The 10,486-nt window shown below is 53.0% G+C and overlaps 1 long non-coding RNA gene across 1 annotated transcript; it reads left to right on the forward strand.

Annotated features, from left to right (window-relative positions):
* The first annotated feature begins 4,583 nt into the window (after positions 1-4,583).
* LOC143963448 (uncharacterized) lies at positions 4,584-5,654 on the forward strand. The gene is made up of 2 exons (XR_013270964.1): positions 4,584-4,790; positions 4,874-5,654. It is a non-coding gene; the product is annotated as an uncharacterized LOC143963448 (long non-coding RNA).
* The last annotated feature ends 4,832 nt before the right edge of the window (positions 5,655-10,486 follow it).

Below are 10,486 nucleotides of genomic sequence, written 5' to 3' on the forward strand. Positions count from 1 at the left end.
TTATATTTCTTTGAGTATTTGTTACATTGTTGCTAGTTGCACTGCACTATATTATGATGATTATATTTTGAAGTGAGAGTGAACACTTAGGGCCGGTTCACACTGCGGGCGACTGCGATCCGACTTCAGGTCGGTCTAGGTCGCCCCAAGTCGCCTCGAGGTCGCGCTGCATTAAAACCAATGATAGTCAATGGAGCTGTCTTAATATACACTACTGCAGTAGCTCCGACTTTTAAAAAAGGTTCCTGTACTACTTGGAAACGACTTCTAGGCGACTTGTACCCATTCATGTCAATGTAAGTCGCCTCTCCTGTTCATCTGTAGGCTACTTGCAAGCTACTTGACAGGAAGTCACCCAGCCCCCACTGCAGGCAGCCCCTCCTTTCCATACACATTAGTTTCGTTTTCCCCCTTATCTTCAACTCACACAGACCATCTTCAACTCACAAAGACCAAGAGCTCAGTCCTGCAAAATGTCTGCTATGAACAGGAGAGAACCAGTGGACAATGAGTCCCTCATACGCCTTGTTAGGGAGAGAAGGTGTCTGTACGCAAAGACAGACAAAGCGTACCAGCTAATCCAAAAGAGAGAGAGTGCCTGGCTGGAAATCTGCAGACTCTCTTTCGAAGACTGGGATGTCTTGTCACAGGCCGACCGCTCTGCAAAAAGTAAGTTTATATTTCTTTTCTCCTTCACTATGCATGATTCTTGTAGTTCAATTTAGGTCTTGTAGGTCTTCTTTTGCACAGGGAATCGGTGCATAAATGCCCCCTTTCACAACAGTCCTTGGTTCCTCTCCCTAGATCCCCCTGCCATCAAAAATATCACACCAGAGCAACAAAAGCTCCAATTACATGAACATTAGATGAATTGACTGTTCTAATAGTGTCTGAACTGTATTCCCCACGTTTTTGCTTCAAAAAAGCATTGTTTCAATACCAAATTGATGTGCCACGTGACGTGCCACGGCTGCCACGTGACCTGCCACGGCTGCCACGGGACGTGCCACGGGACCTTCCACGGGAAGTGCCACGGGTGCCACGGGAAGTGCCACGGGACGTGCCACGGGACATGCCACGGGTGCCACGGGTGCCACGTGACGTGCCACGTGTGACACGTGACGTGCCACGGGTGCCACGGGACGTGCCACGGGTGACACGTGACGTGCCACGGGTGCCACGGGACGTGCCACGGGTGCCACGTGACGTGCCACGGGTGCCACGGGTGCCACGTGACCTGCCACGGGTGCCACGGGACGTGCCACGGGTGCCACGTGACGTGCCACGGGTGACACGGGACGTGCCACTGGTGCCACGGGACGTGCCACGGGTGCCACGGGACGTGCCACGGGTGCCACGTGACCTGCCACGGGTGCCACGGGACGTGCCACGGGTGCCACGGGACGTGCCACGGGTGCCACGTGACGTGCCACGGGTGCCACGGGACGTGCCACGGGTGCCACGTGACCTGCCACGGGTGCCACGGGACGTGCCACGGGTGCCACGGGACGTGCCACGGGTGCCACGGGACGTGCCACGGGTGCCACGTGACCTGCCACGGGACGTGCCACGGGTGCCACGGGACGTGCCACGGGTGCCACGTGACGTGCCACGGGTGCCACGTGACGTGCCACGGGTGCCACGGGACGTGCCACGGGTGCCACGTGACCTGCCACGGGAAGTGCCACGGGTGCCACGGGAAGTGCCACGGGACCTGCCACGGGTGCCACGTGACGTGCCACGGGTGCCACGTGACGTGCCACGTGTGACACGTGACGTGCCACGGGTGACACGGGACGTGCCACGGGTGCCACGTGACGTGCCACGGGTGCCACGGGACGTGCCACGGGTGCCACGTGACGTGCCACGGGTGCCACGGGACGTGCCACGGGTGCCACGTGACCTGCCACGGGTGCCACGGGACGTGCCACGGGTGCCACGTGACGTGCCACGGGTGACACGGGACGTGCCACTGGTGCCACGGGACGTGCCACGGGTGCCACGGGACGTGCCACGGGTGCCACGTGACCTGCCACGGGTGCCACGGGACGTGCCACGGGTGCCACGGGACGTGCCACGGGACGTGCCACGTGACGTGCCACGGGTGCCACGGGACGTGCCACGGGTGCCACGGGACGTGCCACGGGTGCCACGGGACGTGCCACGGGTGCCACGTGACCTGCCACGGGTGCCACGTGACGTGCCACGGGTGCCACGGGACGTGCCACGGGTGCCACGGGACGTGCCACGGGACGTGCAACGGGTGCCACGGAACGTGCCACGGGTGCCACGTGACCTGCCACGGGTGCCACGGGACGTGCCACGGGTGCCACGTGACGTGCCACGGGTGCCACGGGACGTGCCACGGGTGCCACGGGACGTGCCACGGGTGCCACGTGACGTGCCACGGGTGCCACGTGACGTGCCACGGGTGACACGGGACGTGCCACTGGTGCCACGGGACGTGCCACGGGTGCCACGGGACGTGCCACGGGTGCCACGTGACCTGCCACGGGTGCCACGGGACGTGCCACGGGTGCCACGTGACGTGCCACGGGTGCCACGTGACCTGCCACGGGTGCCACGTGACGTGCCACGGGACGTGCCACGGGTGCCACGGGACGTGCCACGGGTGCCACGGGACGTGCCACGGGTGCCACGTGACCTGCCACGGGACGTGCCACGGGTGCCACGGGACGTGCCACGGGTGCCACGTGACGTGCCACGGGTGCCACGTGACGTGCCACGGGTGCCACGGGACGTGCCACGGGTGCCACGTGACCTGCCACGGGTGCCACGTGACGTGCCACGGGTGACACGGGACGTGCCACGGGTGCCACGGGACGTGCCACGGGTGCCACGGGACGTGCCACGGGTGCCACGGGACGTGCCACGGGACGTGCCACGTGACGTGCCACGGGTGCCACGGGACGTGCCACGGGTGCCACGGGACGTGCCACGGGTGCCACGGGACGTGCCACGGGTGCCACGTGACCTGCCACGGGTGCCACGTGACGTGCCACGGGTGCCACGGGACGTGCCACGGGTGCCACGGGACGTGCCACGGGTGCCACGGGACGTGCAACGGGTGCCACGGAACGTGCCACGGGTGCCACGTGACCTGCCACGGGTGCCACGGGACGTGCCACGGGTGCCACGTGACGTGCCACGGGTGCCACGGGACGTGCCACGGGTGCCACGGGACGTGCCACGGGTGCCACGTGACGTGCCACGGGTGCCACGGGACGTGCCACGGGTGCCACGGGACGTGCCACGGGTGACACGTGACGTGCCACGGGTGCCACGGGACCTGCCACGGGTGCCACGGGACGTGCCACATGTAACATTTTACATGGCGCTCATTACAGGTCACATGGCACTTGGGGTTCATAATGGTGCCTATTAACTCTAGGGCAAGATTACGGAGCAACATTGGGAAGTCTATCACTGATGTGTAGCACTATGATAATTTTATTACAATAATGATTGAACAATATAACCACATCAAAAGTAATTTCAACCTAATTTTAACATATGAAATTTATTGAACATATAATAACAAATAACAAAAAACATATCAGACAACTTTAATTACAAAACAATAATCCATATCAGCACATGTTAACAACCGTACTCAAAAATTCCCAAAAAGATACTTGATATGAAATCAAAACATTTGTGTAAAAATATTTATGAATTTGATTATGAAATGGCGTCCATCTGCCACGGCAATTCACCATCCGGTGAATTGAAATAGGATCTAAATTGATCGCGCACTGTGGCACCATCAGTGGATCCCCTTGTAGCACTGATGCGTGCACTTTCCATATCGTGTTGTAGAGAATCCTCAAAACAATATCCGTCCCTGACTCTGACAAAATTGTGCAGCACGCATGCTGCTTTTACAGCAGTTATAGCATTTTCAATGTTTAAGCTTATTGTAGTATGTAGAAAGCGCCATTTATTGGCTAGAATTCCAAAACTACATTCAACCACCCTTCTTGCCCTTGTTAACCGGTAGTTGAAAATCCTTTTAGGAGTGGACAGGTTCCTACTAGAGTAAGGCCTCATCATGTGTTCACCCAATGCAAAGGCCTCATCCGCAACAAACACATAGGGTAGCGCAGGTTCAGCTGTGCCAGGAAGGGGGCAATTTTCAGGAATACCAAGTAGATTCTCCCGTAGTCTTTCACCAAAGGATGAATTTCCAAAAATCCTTGCATCACAGCTACCTCCATAGGATCCAATGTCTACATATGTGAAACAGTAGTTGGAATCTGTAACGGCGAGCAGTACAAAGGAGCAATATTTTTTATAGTTAAAGTACATACTCCCGCTACCCACAGGCTTTTGTACACGTATATGCTTCCCATCGATAGCTCCAATGCAATTGGGAAAATTGCACCTACTCCAAAATTTATTTGCTATATCACGCCATGTTTCAGGTGTCGGCCTCTTCATCACCATGGTGTTAAGCACGTCCCATAAAACTTTGCAGGTGTCTCGGATGATATAGCTGATAGTCGACTTGCCAGCCATGAACTCATAATGTAGACTTACAATTGAATGACCTGTTGCAAGGTATCTGAAAAACAAAAGAATTGATTATGTTCCTGTTTATGTTTTGCAGTGACCATCTTACAAACCAGGTGGAAGGGGCTCCGCGATTGCTACAATCGCTACTTAAAAAAAATATTAAACCAACGAAGTGGTTCCGGGGGGAAAAGAGTAGCACCCTATATCCATGCGGAGGAGATGGAATTCCTGAGGCCGTTCATGGATCTTAGAGCGTAAGATAATATCTTTCATATTAGGACAGTGATACTATACAGTTGGATAAGGTTATAATAATTGTATTCTATCTTTCATGCAGAACACAATCCAGTATGCCGCACCTGGAACAGCCAGGTACATCGGCCCAATGTGCTGCGGCGGCCACTGCTCCCAGCGGAGAGGAAGGGGCACCTTCTCCGTCCTTAATACAGAGTCCTGGCCTAAACTCTATTGAAACAGTTGAGGATTCCCAGGCGGCCAATCTCAGCATGGCTGAGGTCGAGGAACCTGAGGGCAGACAGGAACCAGACCGTCCCGCTCTCCATGGAAGATCGGGAAGACCGATTAGACTACAGAACAACTTGGAACGTTTTGCGTCACTGATGGAGCGGATGAATACAAAGTTAACTGAAATGGAGAGTGCGGAAAGCGGATTTGGTATTATGGTGGCAGCAATGCTCAAAAAAATCCCGCAGGAGCGCCAGGCATATGTTATGAAAAACATTATAGATATGCTTGAGGCAAATATAGCCCACCAGCCTGCCACCAGTGCCCCCTCTCCAGCGTTTGCCCCACCACCACCCCCATCTGTACCCTTCCCTAACTATTACAATCCCCCGCCACCCAGAACCCACCCCTACTATTCCCCTCGTTATAGGCCATATTGTGATGAGTATGGCAACAACACACAAAGCGCAAATCCCCCCATGCCCTATCCATTTCCTACCCCTGCAATGGCCACACGTGAAAGTGTCCAACCCACACCTTCCCCCATTCCTTCCACTGAAGGTGACAATTTTGGTCCATCGTACCACAATTTATAGTTTTTCTAATGTCTTGATTTTTCGTAGAATAAAAGTGCTAATGTTATTTCTTTAAAAGTTACTGTTTGTTGATGTTTTTTTCAAAAATTTTGTTCATATTAAAAAAAGTTTATGTTTTGCTAATGTGTGGTATGTTTGAGTATATTACATTTAATTACATGCTATGTTTTTTTAGGTCAAAAATAATTACCTAGGTGGCTGCAGCATTGGAGCAAAGCTTCATCTGCTGCTCCTTCACACAAAAAATAATAATCAAACATCAATGGGTCTCTTCTATCCCCTCCAAGATGTGAGAGCTGCTGACACTCAGCAGCTATCCTGCTCTGCTCCTCCACGCTAATTGTAGCGCTGAGCTGTGAGGATGCAAAGTGTATTGCGCACCAGAAAGACAGTTTACCTTAATGTAATAATTAGTCTTTCAATGGCTGAGATACTCTTCCTGTATGTTGTGTTCTGTCGCTCAAGATGGATGTCAACCAGACCAAGCAATTCATCAAAACTGCAACAAACCAAAAAAATTTTGTTAATCATCTATGTTAGAAAATAATAAATATAAACCACTGGTATCTACACACACACACACACACACACACACATTATCGCATCAACAATATGCCAAATATAAATCATCCGATTGAAGGGATTTAGCTAGGGTGAGGTGACGTAGCAAGTCATGTGTTAAGTAGACAATACACAAAGTGTGGAATGTGTGACACCTGTGACAGGTAATGTCGAAGGGGAAAACTACTCTATTTTACTCTTGAAAAATGCTTTAGCAACATGACTTTAAGGCCACATATTTGTGAACAATTACTGCTAGCAAACACACTACTTCTGGTTTGTCATGTCCCATCTGTGCCAAGTCATGTGACACCCGTGGCACGTCCCGTGGCACCCGTGGCACCCGTGGCACGTCCCGTGGCACCCGTGGCACCCGTGGCACGTCCCGTGGCACCCGTGGCACTTCCCGTGTCACCCGTGGCACGTCCCGTGGCACATCCCGTGGCACCCGTGGCACCAGTGGCACTTCCCGTGTCACCCGTGGCACGTCCCGTGGCACCCGTGGCACGTCCCGTGGCACCAGTGGCACGTCCCGTGGCACGTCCCGTGGCACGTCCCGTGGCACCCGTGGCACCAGTGGCACTTCCCGTGTCACCCGTGGCACGTCCCGTGGCACCCGTGGCACGTCCCGTGGCACCCGTGGCACGTCCCGTGTCACCCGTGGCACGTCCCGTGGCACGTCCCGTGGCACCAGTGGCACGTCCCGTGGCACCCGTGGCACCAGTGGCACTTCCCGTGTCACCCGTGGCACGTCCCGTGGCACCCGTGGCACGTCCCGTGGCACCCGTGGCACCCGTGGCACCAGTGGCACGTCCCGTGGCACGTCCCGTGGCACCCGTGGCACCAGTGGCACTTCCCGTGTCACCCGTGGCACGTCCCGTGGCACCCGTGGCACGTCCCGTGTCACCCGTGGCAGGTCCCGTGTCACCCGTGGCACGTCCCGTGGCACCCGTGGCACGTCCCGTGGCACCCGTGCCACTTCCCGTGTCACCCGTGGCACGTCCCGTGGCACCCGTGGCACCAGTGGCACTTCCCGTGTCACCCGTGGCACGTCCCGTGGCACCCGTGGCACTTCCCGTGTCACCCGTGGCACGTCCCGTGGCACGTCCCGTGGCACCCGTGGCACTTCCTGTGTCACCCGTGGCACGTCCCGTGTCACCCGTGGCAGGTCCCGTGTCACCCGTGGCACGTCCCGTGTCACCCGTGGCAGGTCCCGTGGCACCCGTGCCACTTCCCGTGGCACCCATGGCAGGTCTCGTGGCACGTCTTGTGCCAAGCGCGGCACATTGCGTGGCATGTGACATGGCACATGTGGCAAGGGACGTGGCAGATCGACAATCCACAACTTGTGGCAAGTGACGTGGAAAGTGGACACTGACATACAGCATATGTACTTGCCTTGTGATCGACATCCGTGTATACTTGAAAAACTTGTCATCAAACCTACGCAAGTTCTCATACATAGCCCAGAACTGCCCTCTGTTATGTCGATTGGCAATGATTGGATGGATCCAGTAGCGACGTCTTCTTCCCATCCTCCTCCTCCGCTTCATTTCTTCTTCTTCCTCTTCCATCAGTACTGCCAAACCAGCTGTTAGGACAGCTGACATAAGGTAACGCACAGAGAGCATTTTGGACACAGAAAGACTGTCAAAAACAGGAACAAGGAAGAAGACAGGAACAGGAATGATGTCACAAGGGGTGAAAGCTCACTTGTACAGTTCCCTGTCCTGGAGGCGACTTGTAAGTCGCCCCAGGTCGCGCTGTTAAGTCGGATACAAGTCGGATCCGACTTGGCTTCCCAAGTAGTGTCGCCTCGTGTCGCCCCCTGTGTGAACCGGCCCTTACAGTGATTGGCAGCAACTGTATTATTTCACATGCAACTATTTTGATAAGTCCTTTATACGGTATTGATTTTTTTCACTTTATTTATATTTATTTGCACTGATTAAGGTTTAGGTTTATTTTTAAATAAAATATCTAGCCTAGCAAGCACCCCTAAACCCGATAGGTTGTATTTGATTCCCTTCAATCTAAAAGTTGACAAGAGAAATGTAAATGAAAATTAACTGTATATACATCCAGTCACTAAGATGCCAGCAACGTTTACATCTGAAGATATTTTTGAATTTAAAATGATAGAGAGGGCCAATGTCAGGCTGGTCGTGCTCATTTTCATGAGCATGCTTGTACTGATAAGCATAGATGTGCTTGTGCTCATACTCTTCGGCATAAATGTGTAACTGGACTTGCAAGATAGAGAACATATGGACACATGGGCTCATCCACACATCTTGCATTGGGCAGCCTATTTAAACCTGTGGCCTGTTAAGTATTATTACTGGATGGTCTTCAGCTTTAGACATGTACACTGCCAAAAAATTTGTTCATTTTCATTTCATTCATTCTTGTTTGTTTTTTTAGTTTTTCCAGGTCATTTGTTATGATCAAAATGTTTTATTTCGAATAAATTTGTAACTTCAAAAAACATTTGAATTCATTATGTTCCATTCATTTAGATGCAGTATTCATAAATTTGAAAAAAATCGGAAATTCAAAAATGCGAAAATTCAAAAGTCAGAAAATTCAAAAATCCAAAATAATACTAACTAATAATAAAGCCGCGTACACACGGGCGGACTGTCTGGCCTACTTAGTCCGCCGAAACACATTTCAGTGGACAGTCCGCTCGTGTGTGGGCTTCAGCGGACTTTTTCAGCGTGCAGTCTGGCGGACTAAGTATTTCGGAATTTCCGTAATACTGTCCGTCGGACTCGCATTTCGGCGGACAATCCGCCCGTGTGTGTGCCAGTCCGCCGTACTTTTGAAATGAGCGGACCGGAAAATAGGCGTGGGGGTCCCCCCCAAGTCCACAACAGACCCTTGTCCGAGCACGCTACCCGGCCGGCCAGGAAAGGGGGGGCGAGCGAGCCCCCCCCCCCCAAAGCACCTTGTCCCCATGTTGATGAGGACAAGGGCCTCTTCCCGACAACCCTGGCCGTTGGTTGTCGGGGTCTGCGGGCGGGGGGCTTATCGTAATCCGGGAGCCCCCTTTAATAAGGGGGCCCCCGGATACCGGCCCCCCACCCTATGTGAATGAGTATGGGGTACAATGTACCCCTACCCATTCACCTGTAAAATAAAAGTACCAAAAAAAACACAACACACGAGATAAAATACTTTATTGCACAGCTCCGGGGGTCTTCCGTCTTCAGGGGTCTTCTCGCCGGACTCCTCCACTATCTTCTTGTAGCTCTTTTGCTAGCGGAGGAGTCCGGCTTTCTTCCTCGCCGACGGCCTCTTCTCCCGACTTCGGGGGTCTTGTCCCCCTCTTCGGTTCTTCTGCCGGGCCACCGCGCCTTCTTATAGCTCTTTTACAGGCGGTGGCCCGGTCTTCTGTCGCCGCCGTCGCCGCCTCCTTCCGTTCTTCTTCTTCTTCTTCTTCTTCTTCTTCTTCTTCTTCTTCTCCAGGAGATGTTGCCTCGACGATCTCTCCGGCCGGAATGCCAGGGACGCACTGCGCGGCCACTTATATAGGGACAAGGGGCGGTGTCACATGGCTTTATGTCACATGGGTTGGTCACATGGGTTGATGTCACATGGGGACTATGACATCGTAAGGGGGCGGGGTCACCATGTGACACCAACCCATGTGACATAAAGCCATGTGACACCGCCCCTTGTCCCAATATAAGTGGCCGCGCAGTGCGTCCCTGGCATTCCGGCCGGAGAGATTGTCGAGGCAACATCTCCTGGAGAAGAAGAAGAAGAAGAGGAAGAAGAAGAACGGAAGGCGGCGGCGACGGCGGCGCAACACCATTCTTTTTAACTGGTGACGAGACACTACTGCATGCTGGGACACAAGCTTGATTTATTTGTTGACAATGTGAGTGAATTTTTTTGTTTTTATTCGATTAAACATTATCCTGATGTACTGCGCAATGAGATATTTTTCCTTTTGTTCACATGGGATGTTATATGTGTGGTGATTACCGCTGGAGTGCCTCTAGGGTGAATCTTGAATATGATGAGCTTGCTATATATTTCATATGTGCTGGTGTCACCTTTGTGATGAGGGTCCACTCAATAGGGTAAGTGGCTGTATTGTCGGGTGCTGGTCTCCCTATCTTCTGCTTATTACAGATTTAACCATCATTTGAACAATTGTTTCTGAATAATTTCTTGGGACTATTAATTGAACGCTGCACCTTTACTATATATACTTTTTTATTGATCCTCAATATTGTGCTAGCTGCTGATGTTTTATTGAATATATTGCTATTAGAAATTTTAGCGCAACATATTTTTATTTGTTTATGAACATAACA

Source organism: Lithobates pipiens, unplaced genomic scaffold (assembly GCF_037356315.1).
Source record: "Lithobates pipiens isolate NorthernLeopardFrog02 unplaced genomic scaffold, aLitPip1_a1.2 Scaffold_8, whole genome shotgun sequence".
In the NCBI taxonomy this organism is placed as follows: Eukaryota; Metazoa; Chordata; class Amphibia; order Anura; family Ranidae; genus Lithobates; species Lithobates pipiens.